This window comes from Myxine glutinosa, chromosome 4 (genome assembly GCF_964187855.1).
Source record: "Myxine glutinosa chromosome 4, kmMyxGlut1.1, whole genome shotgun sequence".
In the NCBI taxonomy this organism is placed as follows: domain Eukaryota; kingdom Metazoa; phylum Chordata; class Myxini; order Myxiniformes; family Myxinidae; genus Myxine; species Myxine glutinosa.
In genome coordinates, this window is record NC_136264.1 from 7,875,876 (window position 1) to 7,894,665 (window position 18,790).

Below are 18,790 nucleotides of genomic sequence, written 5' to 3' on the forward strand. Positions count from 1 at the left end.
GGTTCATATGCACGTGCAAAATAAATAATAAACAAGAAGACGTCATGCGGAGCACGATACTTGCAAAATCCGCCCCCCACTCCCCCCCCCCCCCCCCCCCATCTCAAAAAGGTTTCCAGTGATACAGCAAATTGTTCATTTCATGAAAATAAAAAATTTACGATCTTGATCAAAGCTCGGGTCAACAGGATGAAAAGTGACGATTTTTCAGATACAACAACAACAACATGCATTTTAAAGGCCATTTTCCCTGCTAGAGCGGGGGTTAGCCTTGCGGTCCCCATGACAATCTTCTCCATTTTGCCCTATTTTCTGCATCTCTCCTTGTTAACCCCCTTGCCCGCATTTCTTCTTCCACCATCTTTAGCCAAGTGTTTCTCGGTCTTCCCCGTCTTCTACTTCCTTCTACATTCATTTCCATCACTCTTCTCAACCAGTCACTTTCATCCTTCCTCAACACATGACCAAACCATCTCAACCTGTTCCTCTTCACAGCATCAATCACAGGCTCTATTCCCATCATCTTTCGCAATTTATCATTTGTCTTCCTCTCTCTCAACGATACTCCGCACATCCGTCGAACCATTCGCATTTCCACCCTTTCCAACCTTCGTTGCTGCTCTACGTTCATTACCCATGTCTCGCTCCCATAAATCATAACACTTCTCACACATGCAGCATACACCTTTCCCTTCAGCTTCAACGACACTCCCCTCATCATCAGCTCGCCACTCAATTCCCGAAACTTCTTCCATGCACATCTCACTCGAGCAACCGTTGCCGAGTCTGATCCACCTTCTCCATTCAGCATGTCTCCGAGGTAGCAAAATGTTTTCACACCTTCCAGCTTCACGCCATCTCCAAGATCCAACTCAACATTTCCTCCATCTGCAGCTCCCTCTGTGCACACCTTACATTTGAATGTAGCTGCCACACTGGTTAATGACCCTCTCAGACCACTACATTTTTGATGAACCCACTCAGCGCACATTGTACACTGAATGGAGTTCACTCCGACACCCTTCCTACACACAGCACAGGGCCACTTCCCAGTTCTTTCCACCTCACCACATGCTTTACCACTTGCCATCACCTTCGTCTTTCCGATATTCACCTTCAGACCTTTTGTCTCCATACATTCCTTCCACGTGTTCATCTTTTCCTTCAGTCCATCCATACTTTCCGCAATCAACACCAGATCATCTGCATACAACAACTCCCACGGTAAACCCTCCTTTACGTTCTGAGCCAGCACCTCCATCACAGCTACAAATAGTAGTGGACTTAGTACCGACCCCTGATGCACTCCCACCTTCACCTCAAACTCACCACTGTTCCCGTCCTTCGTCCTTACAGCTGTGCGTGCTCTTTTGTACATTGCCATCACTACTCTGATCAACCATTCCTCCACTCCTAACTTCCTCAATGCCCATGTCAATACTTTGCGTGGAACCCGATCGAATGCTTTCTCCAGATCAACAAACCCAAGAAACAACTTCTTCCTCTTCTCCATGTACTTCTCCTGCAACTGCCTCACAATGAAAAGTGCGTCTGTCGTTCCTCTTCCTGGCATAAATCCAAACTGCATTTCGTCGATCTTCACTTTCTTCCTTATCCTCCTCTCCAACACCCTTTCCAATACCTTCATTCCATGCTCCAATAACTTTATCGCTCGGTACGAGCCACACTCCAGAGGGTCACCTTTCCCTTTGTATAGAGGAACGAGGGTACTCAGTTCCCAATCCACTGGAATGCGGCCTTCTTTCACCACCAGATTACAGATCTCTGTCATTCTCTTCACACCCCAACTTCCTGCTGCCTTCAACATATCTCCCACAACTCCCGTCGGCCCTCCCGCTTTTCTACCCTTCATTGCTTTTATCGCTTCCTCAACTTCCTTCTCAGTTATCTTCTCTGCCGGTCCTAAAACTGGGTTACTCTCTATGTTGCCATCCCATTCATTCTCTGTATTCAACAGCATTTCCATATATCTTTTCCATCTTCCTTTAATTCCATCTGGGTCGACAACGATTTGTCCCACTTCATCCTTCAAGCAGCTCACCCCCATCACATCACACCTCTCTTTCGCTATCTGCTTTGCAATCCTGAATACCGCTCTCTGACCCTCTTCCGAATCCAAGCGTTCTCCAAACATTTTCCTACATGCCTCCTGCGCCTTTGCTACCTCTTTCTTTGCAGCCTTCCTGGCTGCCTTATAACTTTCATGCTCTGCTGTTTCTGCTCCCGTACCCTTCGCCTTCTGCCACTCCTTGAACTTCTTCCTCTTCTCGTCAATCGTCTTTCCAACTTCATCATCCCACCACCATGTTTCCGAGTGCCTTGGTGGTCCTTTTGTCCATCCACATACCTCACCAACGGCTCCCAACAGACTAGCTTTCATTGACATCCAACCACTTTCAAGCTCAACCACATCATCCTCGACCCTACTCAGCCTCTCTTTTAATGCCTCCCTTACTGTCACCTCTTTCAACCTCCACACCTTCATTCTCGGTTGGTACTTCACCCGCCGAGCTCTCCTCGCACCTTTCACCCTTACGTCGCAGACAACCAAGTGGTGCTGTGAAACAGCCTCCTCCCCCGGGATCACCTTTGTGTCTCGGAGGTGCCCCCTATCTCGCCTACGCACCATCAGGTAGTCAACGGTTGTCGTCGACCCACCTGACGTGTATGTAACAAGCTTATTATCCTCTTTCTGGAACTGAGTATTACAAATCAACAAATCAGCTCTATCAGCAAACTCCAAAATCCTTTCACCTTCTCCATTTCTCACACCATATCCGTAACCCCCATGAACTCCTTCAAAACCATCCATACTCCTTCCCACATGTCCATTTAGGTCTCCTCCTACCACAACAACTTCCTCATCTTTCACGTTTTCCATCAGCTTCTCTATCGCACACCAGAACTTGTCCTTCTCTTCATCGCTCCGACCAACCTGCGGAGCATATCCCGAGATGACGTTCACCAAGAGCTTTCCAATCATCATTTTCACCATCATCAACCTATCACTCACTCTAGTCACACTCACCACACTGTCTACAAACTCCTCAGAAAACAGGACAACAACACCATTCACGCCCTCCAGGCACCCTTGCCACACAAACTTGTATTTGTCCCTGCCTACCCTTCACCATTCTCACACCACTTCCCTTCCATCTCGTCTCTTGCACACAACATATGTCCACTCTTCTTCTGACCAATACTTCCACCACTTCTCCTGATCTCCCTGTCATTGTCCCTACATTCCATGTCCCAAACCTCAGAAACCGATCTCCACTTCGGGCTGTACCCTGCCCACATGTAGTTGTAATTGTCATGGTTCTCTTTTTGAGGCAATGTTTTTTTTTATGGCCGGATGCCCTTCCTGACGCCAACCCACTTAGTCGCCTCCTACGACACGCAGGGATACGGCGTACCTATTCTTATGCAGGGTACACACTGGGAAACGTTTAAAACATGGAAATCCTGGGGGGGGGGGGGGATCACCGCTGCGGTTTAAACATATTTAAAGAAATATTTCAACAAAACCATGAAAACAATCTGGGAAAAGTCTCTAAGTGAGAACGTGGATTTGAGAAAGCAGGAGCAGAGGTGAAAGAACAAACGAGAATATAGGGGGCGGGGCACAAGTCGAGACGAGGAGGCCGCAAGAGACACCAGGCCGCACGAGGCGCGGACAAAGAAACGACTAATTACACACAAATTTGCAACAACTACAAAACCAAAACCAAATAGAAACACACAATAACACATACACAACAAAATACGCAGCGGAAATTTGACAAAGAAACGAACGGGAAAACACTCAAACTTTGATGCCGTGGAGAGATCAAAGCAAGCCCCGTCGCTCGAGGGATTTTTCAGATGAAAAATGATTTTAGAAGTTTGACCTTGAGTTGACCTTTGACCTCAAAAATAGTTGGTTTCCCAATTCAGTGAGGCAACACACAAATGCTGTTCTATTTTCAAGTCAATCGAATGAAAATGGATGGGTTTTTTTTTCAGATAAAAATTTATGATTTTGGAGGTTTGACCTTCAGTTGACCTTTGACCTTTTGACCTCAAAAATAGTTGGTTTCCCAATTCAGTGAGACAATATGCAAATTTTGTTCAATTTTCAAGTAAATCGGATGAAAATTGACGGTTTTTCAGATGTAAAGTGATGATTGTGGAAGTTTGACCTTGAGTTCAATTTTCAATTGTTTCAATTTTCAATTTCAATCAAGTCAATCGGTTGAAAATTGACGGCTTTTCAGATGAAAAATTGATGATTTTAATTTTTTTACCTCGAGTTGACCTTTGACCTTTTGCCCTCAAAATACTTAATTTCCCAATTTAGTGACAATATACAAATGCTATTCAATTTTCAAGTCAATCGGATTTAAAATGGCGATTTTAGAAATTCGACCTACAGATGACCTATGACCGTTGACCTCAAAATCAATAGGCTTCTCAATTAGGACGACCTATACAACTTGGTGAAGTTTCGTGACGATCGGTTTTGAATTGTGACCTGTAGGCCGGTGACAAACAGACAGACAGACAGAACCACAAACGCAACCGACCACTATACTTGAAAAATCTTCGATTTTGCAAGTAATAAAAATTAACCAGCAATCCTGACACGGAGAGTGCAAGATGGTTCCGGGCACCAGTTTAACGCTGTCTACAACCTACTACCTAAAAAACCGGTCCAAACCGGATGGGTGTTTTTTAGGAGACACAATCTCCTTACTGGATGGCCATTGGCTCACTAATGCCTTAGTCACATATGATGCTGCCGCCGCACGGTTCTGCGGTCTGCAGATGGGATTTTTACAAATCGTACGGCTTTGCGGGCTGCGGCAGCAGTGCTCACAAATGTTACGGGGTCCGCACGGCAATCGTAAAAGTCATGAAATCAAAATGCATGAGGAGACCGCAAGGCGAACCGCGAGGCGCCCTCACGGCGACCGCAAGGCAATCGCAAGGCGCCCGCACGGTTGTCACGGTTGCCATTAGGCCATCTAAGTCACTGCACGGCCGCCGTACGATATTTAGAACATCGTACGGAGGCCGCAAGACCTTGCGATACTATATGCGGTGGGGTTGCGGCCTACGGCCTAGCGATTTCCGAAAAAAGTTTAATGTCAAATTTTAAAAATCGTAAGCCCCGGCGACGAGCAAAAAACCTTGAGATCGCCTCATGGCTACCGTATCTACCGTGCGGCCACCGCACGGTTATGGCAATTTTGGGGACTTACGGCCGCCGCGAACATGCCGCAGGCCATTTGTGACTGAGGCATAAGGGAGCTAATCTGGCCTTTCACAGGTATTGTTTTTAGTCCTGCAGGTGTCACAGTCATCCTCCCCACTGGCAAGGCAGTGAGGATAGTCGGTTTAGTCACCGACTACCGAGTAGCACTGGGTTACATGTTACTAATGGCAGTCAAGAGATCGATTTGACCTAAAGATTGACCTGACCCTACAGACCGACCTGACCTAGAGACTGACCTGACCTAGAGACTGACCTGACCTAGATTGACCTGCCCTAGAGATTGACCTGCCCTAGAGACTGACCTGCCCTAGATTGACCTGACCTAGATTGACCTGCCCGAGATTGACCTGCCCTAGAGATTGACCTGCCCTAGAGATTGACCTGCCCTAGAGATTGACCTGCCCTAGACTGACCTGACCTTGACTGACCTGACTAAAAGAGTAACAAAGATTGACCTGACCTAGAGACTGACCTGACCGAGACCAACCTGACCTAGAGATCGACCTGACCTCGACACACCTGACCTAGAGACAGACCTGACCTCAAAATAGACCTGACCAAGAGACCGACCTGACCTTGACTGACCTGACTAAAAGATTGACAAAGATTGACCTGACCTAGAGACATACCTGACAGAGACTGACCTGACCTCACGACAGACCTGACCGAGACTGACCTGGCGTAGAGACCGACCTGACCGAGAGACTGACCTGGTGTAGAGACTGACCTGGCGTAGAGACCGACCTGACCTAGAGACTGACATGGCGTAGAGACAGACCCGACCTAGAGACTGACCTGACCTCAATACCGGGCGCGATAATTCTGCACAGAACAAGTAAATCTGTTCACTGGTAAAACAGCGTTAAAACCAATAATCATCTCAACATACACTTTGTTAAAGGAAAACAATGCAACAAAGCAACTACGATACCTGTACTGACCGGTACCTGTCCCAGTACCGTAGCCTCACCGTGTTCAAGTCTCAACTCCTGCCAGGAATTAAAAAAATTTAAAACCCCGAACTCTCAAACACGACCACAGCACAAATCTGAAGTGAAGGTAACACTGTACAGTACGAATGTAATAAGAATCCGACGAAACACAAACGTGTAAATGAAAATTTCAGCAAACAGAGCTTTTATTCCCTTCTTCGGCAGCGCAGATTCGCCATACTGTATGTACTGTACATACATACGGCCACACATCCGGTTAATTATTATATAATTACAGTCAAAGCGTCCTCACACTTCCACAGATATTTCGCATTTACTTAAACGGAATTTTTCTCTTGATATCCGTCTTGTTTATTTTATTTGGAGTTAAAGCCCAACATCCGCAATACATTTATGGACGCAGAACAACAACAACAACAACAACAACAACAGCTTCGAGAGGGAAATGAAAACTCACGATAATTAACTTATTTCAACTCATTCTCAAGAGTTCACAGTCGATTATGACTTTTTGCTTAAAAACGATACGAACTAAAGGTTTTGAATTGTTGTTCCCAGCTTGCCGGCGCGATGACGCAAGACGCCATTGACGTGATTTTTCCGCCTTCATCGCGGCCCTACCCTGCTTAGAATCGCGTGTTAACAACTTGTTACTACAGTCTAAAATGTAAAGTTGATTCAGGATTTCCACTGAAATAAGGGTTTCAAACATGGCCTTTTGAGAACCACAAATATGTGTCAGAACTGTCAAGCACAAGATTCTTTTATATACACCTGTGTCCACCTTTTATATACACCTGTGTAAACCTTCTATATACACCTGTGTCCACCTTTTATATACACCTGTGTACACCTTTTATATACACCTGTGTACACCTTTTATATACACCTGTGTACACCTTCTATATACACCTGTGTCCACCTTTTATATACACCTGTGTACACCTTCTATATACACCTACACATAGTAGCCGGAGAAGCCGGTGTTGTCAATAAACGCGTACGTATTATGTCGAAAACCAGATTATGCCTTGGCTTGAGAATTCCGAAGCTCAATCACTGATGTCTACAACCACTGGATAGCGCATTGGCTGATCGATCTGACGCCAAACGCCGCCATCTTAACCACTCGCATTGATTCTCCAAGAAAGCTCGCGTTGACACTCCTGCCGAAACATATATAATTTTGATTCGTTATTACTATAAATGGACTCAAGATGCCTTCATGTGCTGCGGTCAACTGTACAAATAGGCAGTTCAAGGGTTCAACACATGAACGAGTTAGATGTTTGTACAGACCCATGTGTAGATTCCCTTGTTCGTTGCTGTGTAAAAAAGTTCTATATTTTACATTTACATTACAATCTAACTTTTAGTTAGGCTACTTTAAAACAAATAGCTTGCAAAACCACAGATTTGTCCATCAAACCCAGATCCAACCGCATCCATCAAACCCAGATCATCGTGTGTTTGTACTCGTTGACATCTGTCACATGCTGAAGCCGATAAGAAACACACTGGCGGCAGGTTGAGTCATAACTTCACCTGATGGTGGCAAGATCAAATGGACTTACGTGAAGGAGTCGCACAAACTTCAGGAACAAGAAGGACTTCGCCTTGGCAATAAACCGAAGGCAGCACACATGGCCTGGAAAAAGCAAAAAATGAAGGTCAACCTTGCTGCACAAGCACTGAGCAGTAGTGTGGCTGATGCAATCGAGTATTGCAACAAGGATCTCAAGCTTCCACAGTTTCGTGAATCAGAAGCCACGGTCGAGTTCATTCGGACCATCGACCACCTGTTTGACATCATGAACTCACCTAATCCTCTGGCACGAAAGTACAAGTCTCCGATGAGAAAGGAAAATGAGCATCTTTGGAAAGGATTCCTTACACATGCTTACACCTACCTCACCACCCTCACGCATGCAGATGGGCAGCCAATGTACCTCACCAGGAGGAAAACTCCATTCATCGGATTTCTAGCTGGAATCAAGAGCTTGAAGGGCCTGTTTGGTTTTCTTGTTAAATGCGATGAGCCCAAGCTTAAATACCTGCTCACCTACAAGCTCACAGGACCAGGTCGAACTGTTCTTCTGTGCGGTACGGTCAGCCAATGGGACAAACAACAACCCAACAGCTAGACAATTCCAATCCACCTACAAGAGGCTGCTGGTTCGTCATGAAATCAAGGGAATGGGAGGTAATTGCATCGCGCAAGACAAGACACCGATCCTCCATGTGTCCGGTGTACTTGTCAGCCATGACAGAGAAGGCCGCATCACCGATGAGAGCGACATGTTTCTTATCAGGAAATACGACTTGGGAGATCGGCAGCCATGTAATGAAGACCATGATTACATTGATGCACCTAACATCCCTCCCTTGTCTCCAGTGCTACATGATGCTATAGGATACATAGCAGGCTACGTTGTACGGATGGTAAAGAGACGCACACCTTGCCTTGAATGTCAACAGGTTCTGACTTCAAATGGGATGGATGCTGGTGGACGCCTCTTGAAGAGAAAGAATCGGGGTGGCCTTCTCAAATCTTCTGATGATGTGGTGAAGGTGTGCAAATCTTCTGATGATGTGGTGAAGGTGTGCAAATCTTCTGATGATGTGGCGAAGGTGTGCAAATCTTCTGATGATGTGGTGAAGGTGTGCAGATCTACTGAGCGATGCCTCCAGAGACTGCTCCGTACAACAGACGGTGCTCTACCTCGGTCCGAAGGGATTGCATCTGTCCTATCGACGGCCGTTCTGCATGATGTCGGATCTCAATGTTTGTCTGCACAGCTGAACGATCACATGTTCGACTGTCCGCCAGACTACGATCACGTTTTTGTGCTTATCAAGTGCATTGCAGCATGTTACATCAAGATCCGGATGCATCACCTTGCCAAGTGCTTCACTGAGAAGATAACAGGACCCAAACTACGCAAACAATTGTCAAAGCTCATGTTATTTCGGCATGAGTAGTTCGAACTATTAGCAGCTTTCATGAACAAGGAAACTACCCGCATCCTATTACCATGGATGGACGTACAGGATAACTGTTTAGATATTTTATCTAAATCACTACATCTATTGACTTTGTCAATGCAAACCAAAAGCTTGCAAGTCAAAGACCCACAACAAATGTAGGCATATTAAATGCAACTAGAGTCCCCCTGTGGCAAGTCGCTGTAATGAGAATAGCCTCAGTTGATAGCTCATTGTACCAGTACGATTGTACTCCTTTAAATACCAACGTTGCCAAAGGACAATCAATTACAAATTGCCTTTTATTGCCATAACAGTACTTTTTGCCTTACAAATTGCCTTTCATTGCCACAACTGTACTTTTTGCCTTACAAATTGCCTTTCATTGCCACAACTGTACTTTTTGCCTTACAAATTGCCTTTCATTGCCACAACTGTACTTTTTGCCTTACAAATTGCCTTTCATTGCCACAACTGTACTTTTTGCCTTATATATTGCCTTTTATTGCCATAACAGTACTTTTTGCCTTACAAATTGCCTTTCATTGCCACAACTGTACTTTTTGCCTTACAAATTGCCTTTCATTGCCACAACTGTACTTTTTGCCTTATATATTGCCTTTTATTGCCATAACAGTACTTTTTGCCTTACAAATTGCCTTTCATTGCCATAACAGTACTTTTTGCCTTACAAATTGCCTTTCATTGCCACAACTGTACTTTTTGCCTTATATATTGCCTTTTATTGCCATAACAGTACTTTTTGCCTTACAAATTGCCTTTCATTGCCACAACTGTACTTTTTGCCTTACAAATTGCCTTTCATTGCCACAACTGTACTTTTTGCCTTATATATTGCCTTTTATTGCCATAACAGTACTTTTTGCCTTACAAATTGCCTTTCATTGCCATAACAGTACTTTTTGCCTTACAAATTGCCTTTCATTGCCACAACTGTACTTTTTGCCTTATATATTGCCTTTTATTGCCATAACAGTACTTTTTGCCTTACAAATTGCCTTTCATTGCCATAACAGTACTTTTTGCCTTACAAATTGCCTTTCATTGCCACAACTGTACTTTTTGCCTTACATATTGCCTCTTTTTTTTTTCTTTTTTTTGTATACAAGATCGACGCTCGTGAAAGAGCGAACATTAATCACACAGAAAGACAAACCGACACATAAAACATATAACATCGGGAGCGGTAGACAAGATGGGGAGAGAGGGGGAAGGACACAAACACAACATTTGAGAGCAGGGACCGAGAGACATGGAGACATCGAGAGATCTGAGAAAGGGTGAGGGCTTTGGGGGGGGGGGGCATGGGAAGGGGGCGGTGGGAGAGGTATAAAACATATGGACACTGCCAGGACTTCCAGGAAAGAAGTTGGAATTTCAAACAAGGTGGATCTGGGGTGAATTAGCGGGGGTAGAAAAGATCAAGGTTTTGGATGGGGGAAGATAAGAGATGGTGGTGAACAGCTGTTTTTTACTGCCATAACAGTACTTTTTGCCTTACAAATTGCCTTTCATTGCCACAACTGTACTTTTTGCCTTGCAAATTGCCTTTTATTGCCATAACTGTACTTTTTGCCTTACAAATTGCCTTTTATTGCCATAACAGTACTTTTTGCCTTACAAATTGCCTTTCATTGCCACAACTGTACATTTTGCCTAACAAATTGCCTTTCATTGCCACAACTGTACTTTTTGCCTTACAAATTGCCTTTCATTGCCACAACTGTACTTTTTGCCTTATATATTGCCTTTTATTGCCATAACAGTACTTTTTGCCTTACAAATTGCCTTTCATTGCCACAACTGTACTTTTTGCCTTATATATTGCCTTTTATTGCCATAACAGTACTTTTTGCCTTGCAAATTGCCTTTCATTGCCACAACTGTACTTTTTGCCTTACATATTGCCTTTTATTGCCATAACAGTACTTTTTGCCTTACAAATTGCTTTTCATTGCCACAACTGTACTTTTTGCCTTACATATTGCCTTTTATTGCCATAACAGTACTTTTTGCCTTACAAATTGCTTTTCATTGCCACAACTGTACTTTTTGCCTTACATATTGCCTTTTATTGCCATAACAGTACTTTTTGCCTTACATATTGCCTTTTATTGCCATAACAGTACTTTTTGCCTTACAAATTGCCTTTCATTGCCACAACTGTACTTTTTGCCTTACAAATTGCCTTTTATTGCCATAACTGTACTTTTTGCCTTACAAATTGCCTTTCATTGCCACAACTGTACTTTTTGCCTTACAAATTGCCTTTCATTGCCACAACTGTACTTTTTGCCTTACAAATTGCCTTTCATTGCCACAACTGTACTTTTTGCCTTACAAATTGCCTTTCATTGCCACAACTGTACTTTTTGCCTTACAAATTGCCTTTCATTGCCACAACTGTACTTTTTGCCTTACAACTTGCCTTTCATTGCCACAACTGTACTTTTTGCCTTACAAATTGCCTTTCATTGCCATAACAGTACATTTTGCCTTACAAATTGCCTTTCATTGCCACAACTGTACTTTTTGCCTTACATATTGCCTTTCATTGCCATAACAGGACATGTATTCCTTAAATGATTTTTAAGATTCATTCATGCCTCCTCCCCCCCCCCCCCCCCCCCCCATTTACTACTGAAAAGAGTTTACTTCTGACAAGAAATAAGAATGGAAATAAATCACTAGAAAGTAATTACCTTTTTTAATTACTTTTATTCAGCAAGGAAAACAAATTACCATTCAATAAGAACTGTTAGTGGACGCCATTACTGATCTCGTCTGCAAAATGCTGCAACATTAATAGCATTGTTTTGTTTTGAAGAAGGAAGCAAATGATTGGGACTTGGTGTAGTGGGGGACATTTTTTTGATGATTAAACAAGTTGATGTTGATGTAGGCCTCTATTACGAGAATACAATTTGAAACTATAGTATAAGGGATTTGATATAAAGTCCAGATCTGAAGGAAAGTAGCGAGCTTAGTTGGGAATTGCATACAAATTACGTGTTCTTCACTCCCTGACTCCTGACGCGTCCGCATACGATGCGAGTGGTTAAGATGGCCGACCTGTGTGTGCGGCAGCGTCAGTTGTGTATGTTACGTTCAGTGGGCGATGCGCTATCCAGTGGTTGTAGAGATCAGTGAGCGCATGGAGGCCGCCATCTTGCGAATGCGGAAGTATGCATAACAAATTGAAAAACGTTCAATAGGAGTTTCTTTCACCCGTCTTTGTTTGATTCACAATCTTATGCACCTCCAATTTATTATTAAAATACTTTAAGACCAACCTCGGCCCGCACGGGCCTGGTTATCTTCAACGAAAAGCGTCACCAAACACCGGAACCAATGAGATTCGAGAATTTGAAAAAATATTTCTAAAACCAAATCACGCAATGGAGGCCGCCATCGACCGGATGCGGAGGTTTGCATAAAACAATTGCGAAAAAGTTCAATAGGAGTTTGTTTCACCCATCTTTCTTTGATTCACAATCTAATGCACCTCTAATTTGTAATTAAAATACGTTAAGACCAACCTCGTTATCTTCAACGAAAATCGTCACCAAACACCGGAACCAATGAGATTCGAGCATTTGAAAAATATTTTTTTAAAGCTTATTACGCGTTTCGGAGGGTGAAAACGGCGTCAAATATTCAAAAATTGACGAAGAATTATTTTTTAGAAATCTCGCGGCCGTAGGGGATAGTTTTTCACGGCCAGAAATACGGTATAAGTGGTTTACATAAAGAAAGAAAGCTCGGTTTGATTAACGACAGTCACACATTGCCGTTGAAACGGCGCTATCGTCTGATCTGTCGGCACTGATCTTACTGCAAGCTAACTTCTTCTGGTGGAGGAAGCTGCCGTGCCCGGAGAGAACCAGCCCTGACAGCGACTGAAGTTAGAAGACTACACACATACTGTGAAAACGTATGTTAAGCCCAGTTAAAATTTCTTAAAATAGGCCTTAAGCTAGCACATCGTATAGTTACTTCCTTAAGCTACTTGTGACATTTATTGTATGTAGGTATTGGGGAGGACTGTCTGCTCTTCTCTTTTACCAAGTCTTACCAGGTACGGTACCTACACCGACCTACTATCAACCTACACCTACCTACTACCAACTACCTAACCAACTGATGCCACAGTGATGGGTAAAATAGTGGCAAGAGGCTTTGGCTTCGCTGGCTCATTGCGGCTTTGCAGTCGGGTACTAGTAGCGAAGCCGGTGTTGTCAATAAACGCGTACGTATTATGTTGAAAACCAGATTATGCTGGATCCCTTGGCTTGAGAATTTCGAAGCTTTGACGCACCAAATCGCTCAATGGAGGCCGCCATCTTGCGAATGCGGAAGTATGCATAACAAATTGATAAACGTTCAATAGGAGTTTGTTTCACCCGTCTTTGTTTGATTCGCATTCTTATGCAACTCTAATTTGTAATTAAAATACTTTAGGACCAACCTCGGCCCGCACGGGCCTGGTTATCTTCAACGAAAATCGTCACCAAACACGGGAACCAATGAGATGCGAGCATTTGAAAAAATATTTCAGAAACCAAATCACTCAATGGAGGCCGCCATCTTCCGGATGCGGAAGTTTGCATAAAAAAATTGAGAAAACGTTCAATAGGAGTTTGTTTCACCCGTCTTTGTTTGATTCACAATCTGATGCACCTCTAATGTGTAATTAAAATACTTTAAAACCAACCTCGTTATCTTCAACGAAAATCATCACCAAACACCGGAACAATGAGATTCGAGCATTTCAAAAATTATTTTTAAAAGCTTATTACGCGTTTCGGAGGGTGAAAACGGCGTCAAATGTTCTAAAATTGACGACGAATTATTTTTTAGAAATCTCGCGGCCGTAGGGGATAGATTTTCACGGCCGGAAATATCCGAAGTTGAGACCGAATTCACCGAATTAATCAAGAAGGAAATTTTATCAATTTAATCTCATCCAGAATGCAAATGGTGTCATTTTGAACTAGGTACGGTACCTACTACACCTACCTACTACCAACACCTAACCTACTGATGCCACAGTGATGGGTAAAATAGTGGCAAGAGGTTTTGGCTTCGCCGGCTCATTGCGGCTTTGCAGTCGGGTACTAGTATACACCTCCTTCTATATACACCTCTGTAGCGGTTACCGCTGGATGTACATAATCGCCTTGCACCGGCCAGAACACGGCCAGACGCGCCTCTCCCGGGCATGCCCGGACTCACTGTTCCCGGGCACGCCCGAACCTCCCGGGCACGCCCGGTCTCGTCTTTCCCGGGCATGCCCGCTCTCGCCTTTCCAGGGCTCGCCCAGAGCGTCCGGGCATGCCCGCTATCGCCTTTCCAGGGCTCGCCCAGAGCGTCCGGGCATGCCCGCTATCGCCTTTCCAGGGCACGCCCAGAGCGTCCGGGCATGCCCGCTATCGCCTTTCCAGGGCTCGCCCAGAGCGTCCGGGCATGCCCGCTATCGCCTTTCCAGTGCTCGCCCAGAGCGCCCGGGCACGCCCAGCCTCGACTTGCCAGGCCGCAGCCAAACACGCCCGGGCAGGTCCAGACTCGCCTTTCCAAGGCTCGCCCTTGATACCCGGGCATGCCCGGTATAGCTTTTGCCGGGCAAACTTCCCGACATAAATGTGTATATATATTGTTGCCCGAAAAACGGGCTTGTCAGAATACCTGAGCTGTTTTGTTTCAATAAAGCAACTCGGACGAATTCCGTCTTTGGTCGCGTCAATTCTTTCGACTCGCGTTGGAGCGCAGTTCCTTCATTGGTGACCTACCGACATGGATACGGCAGTGACGCTTAAACTGCCTACCTTCTGGGAGACTCACGTGGCTGTTTGGTTCGCCCAGGCGGACTCCCAGTTCGCCCTGCGAGGCATCACCGCGGACGACACCCGCTTCCACCATGTTGTGGCGGCGCTCGGTTCCGCCAACGCGACCCGCGCCTTGAGCCTCCTCCAGCACCCGCCGGCTGCTGACAAATACGACGCGCTGAAGACGCTCCTCCTCAGCGCTTTCGCCCTCTCACCGGCAGCACGCGCACGGCGCCTGCTTGACCTGCCCGAGCTCGGCGACACGCGCCCGTCCGAGCGCATGGACTATATGCTCTCGTTGCTCGGCGAGCACTCTCCGGCATTCCTGTTCCGGGAGCTGTTCCTCCGTCAGCTGCCTAACCCGGTACGCCTCGCCCTGGCTGCACGTTGATCACGGATTCCCGCGCCCTCGCCAGGGAAGCCGATAAGATCTCCTCGGCGGGCCAGCACATCGGCGCGGTTACCTGGAGCCCGCCGCCGTCCGAGGCGACGCCCACGACGCCCGAGCGCCCTGCGCGGTTGGAGGCCGAACTGCCGGTGCAACTGGCGGCCGCCACGCCGCACCGCCCGCTTCCGACACGACGGCCGGGGCCTCCACCTGACCGGGCGTGGTGTTATTACCACGCCAGGTTCGGACACAAGGCTCGGACGTGCCGGCCCCCGTGCACTTTCGGCAGGTCGGGAAACGGCCGGGCCGGCGTTCATTCCCAGCCATGAGCGCCGGCCACTCGGGCAACTTGCTGTTTATTCGGGACAAAGCGTCTGGACGGCGTTTCCTGTGCGACACCGGCGCCCAACTGAGCGTCATACCTGCCTCCGAGCAGGACAGGCTGGACGCAGTTTGCGGTCCCTCTTTGGTCGCTGCTAATGGCTCGGCCATACGCACTTTCGGCCCACGCGTCGTCACCCTCTGCTTCGGCAGCCAGCGCTTTCAATGGACTTTTGTTACCGCCAGCGTCCCCGTGGCTTTGCTGGGCGCCGACTTCCTCTGCGCGCACGGGCTGCTGGTCGACGTCAAACGACGTCGCCTTGTCCACGCCGAGACCTTCAGCTCCCTGGCGTGCACAATGAGCAGCTCCGCGCCGACCGAACTGGCGTGCGCCCTCCCGGCAACGAACGAGTTCGCTCGCCTGCTCGTGGAATTTCCGGCCCTCACGCGGCCGACGTTTTCAGCCGTCGCGGTGCGGCACGGGATCGAGCACCACATACCCACTACGGGCCCGCCGGTCTACGCCAGGGCCCGCCGCCTCGACCCAGCCAAGCTCGCCGTGGCAAAGGCCGAATTCGACGCGTTGGAGCACCTCGGCATCGTGCGGTGCTCCGACAGCGCGTGGGCCTCGCCACTGCACATCGTGCCAAAGCCGGGGGGTGGATGGCGCCCGTGTGGCGACTACCGCCGTCTCAATGACGCTACCACCCCCGACAGGTACCCGATCCCGCATATTCAGGACTTTTCCGCCCGTTTGGCGGGACGGGTCATCTTTTCGAAAATTGACCTGATACGGGGCTACCACCAGGTACCTGTCCGGGCGGCCGACGTCCCGAAGACGGCTGTCATCACGCCGTTCGGCCTGTTCGAATTTTTGCGGATGCCGTTTGGCCTCAAGAACGCGGCCCAGGCGTTCCAGCGCTTGATGGACGGCGTGCTGCGCGACCTGCCGTTTCTTTTCGTCTATCTGGACGACATCCTCGTCACCAGCACGTCCCGCGCCAAGCACCTCCTCCACCTCCGAACACTGTTCGGTCGCCTCAGCGAGCATGGCTTAATTGTCAACCCGGTCAAATGCCACTTCGGCGCGACGACCGTTGACTTTTTGGGCCACCGCATTACCAAGACCGGGGCCGTGCCGCTGCCGACCAAGGTCGAGGCCATCACCACGTTCCCGCGTCCCCGTTCCATCAAGGCCCTCCAAGAGTTCCTCGGCATGGGGAATTTTTATCACCGATTCGTGCCCCGCGCTGCTCAGCTCATGCGGCCCCTTTACGAGGCCCTCCGGGGCAAGCCGGCCAAGCATGACATTGTTTGGTCCGCGGCCATGGACGCGGCCTTCGCCAGTGCCAAACGGGCCCTCGCCGACGCAACGCTGCTGGCTCACCCGGTGCTCAACGCGCCCATCGCCCTCACTACGGACGCCTCCAACTACGCGGTGGGCGCCGTCCATGAGCAATGGGTGGACGGGGTTTGGCAACCACTCGCTTTTTTCAGCCGGCAACTCTGGCCGAACGAGTTAAACTACAGCACGTTCGACCGCGAGCTGCTCGGGCTATTCCTGGCCGTTCGCCATTTCCGACACCTCCTGGAGGGCCGCCCGTTCACGGCTTTCGTCGACCACAAGCCGTTGGTCTACGCAATGGCTAAGGTCACGGAGCCGTGGTCGGCCCGCCAGCAGCGCCACCTCTCCGCCGTGTCGGAGTTCACCACGGACATCCAGCACGTCGCCGGCAAAGACAACGCCGTGGCCGACTGCCTTTCGCGGGCCAGCGCGAACGCGGTCCACCTCGGCGTGGACTTCACGCTCATGGCGGCCGACCAGACCACCGACGCCTCGGTGCAGGCACTCCGCGTGGCGGACACGGGCCTCCGCCTGGCCGACATCCCCTTTGCGGGCACCGTCCTGCTCTGCGACGTCTCCCAGCGCCAGCCTCGCCCCATCGTGCCCGTTTCCTGGCAGCGCCGCATCTTCGCCTCCATCCACGGCCTTTCTCACCCGGGCCGGAAAGCTTCTCAGAAGCTGGTGTCGGCGCGTTTTGTCTGGCACGGCCTTTGACGAAACATCCGCGACTGGGCCAACGCCTGCACGGCCTGCCAGCGAGCCAAGGTCCACCGCCACACCCAGGCCCCGCTGGCACCTTTCGCCGTGCCTGAACGGCGTTTCGACCACGTCCACGTGGACCTGGTGGGTCCCCTGCCCCCCTCGCGGGGGTTCACCCACCTGCTCACCATGGTGGACAGGACCACCAGGTGGCCGGAGGCCGTGCCCCTCACCTCCACCACCACCGCCGACGTGGCGCAGGCGTTCATTGCCACCTGGGTCGTGCGCTTCGGCGCACCAGCGGACATCTCGTCCGACCGCGGCCCACAGTTCACGTCTGAGCTTTGGGGCGCGGTCGCCCGTTCGTTGGGGGTCACGCTGCACCGCACCACGGCCTACCACCCCCAAGCCAATGGGTTGTGCGAGCGGTTTCACCGCTCCATGAAGGCCGCACTCATGGCCGGCCTTCAGGACGACGGTTGGGCCGACCGGCTGCCGTGGGTCCTTTTGGGCCTTCGCACGGCCCCCAAGGAAGACCTCCAGGCGTCCGCCGCCGAGCTCGTCTACGGCCAGCCACTCCGCGTCCCAGGCGAATTCGTGCCTGACGCTACCAGTCCCTGGTCCGCCGCTCGCCAGCGCTCGGACCTCCAGGAGGCCGCCCGACGATTTGCCCCCGTGCCGACGTCCCGCCACGGTGGCCCCCAGTCCTACGTCCCCCCCGGCGCTTCGCACAGCGGAGTACGTCTTTGTGCGTCATGACGCGCACCGGGGGCCACTCCGGCCGCCGTACGACGGGCCCTTCCGGGTCCTGCGACGGGGCGACAAGTCTTTCATCGTCGACTTTGGCGGCCGGCCGGACCGGATTTCTGTGGACCGCCTCAAACCGGCGCACATGGACGTCGACCGACCACCACGGTTGGCCCTTCCTCCGCGGCGAGGCCGCCCCCCGTCCACAGTTCCCCCCGCTCGACCACC

The 18,790-nt window shown here is 49.0% G+C and overlaps 1 protein-coding gene across 11 annotated transcripts in view; it reads right to left on the reverse strand.

Moving 5' to 3' along the window:
* LOC137417805 (ELMO domain-containing protein 1) overlaps nt 1-6,481 on the reverse strand; it is a 106,358-nt gene extending 99,877 nt beyond the window's left edge. For 2 of the 11 annotated variants that reach the window (XM_078775412.1, XM_078775407.1), the window contains exon 1: nt 6,249-6,477. The gene's annotated coding sequence lies outside the window, so the exon portion shown is untranslated. Of the gene's footprint in view, nt 1-6,209 lie in introns of all 11 variants that reach the window. The other 9 variants (XM_078775414.1, XM_078775409.1, XM_078775413.1 and 6 more) reach the window with 9 other exon arrangements.
* Nucleotides 6,482-18,790: the final 12,309 nt, after the last annotated feature.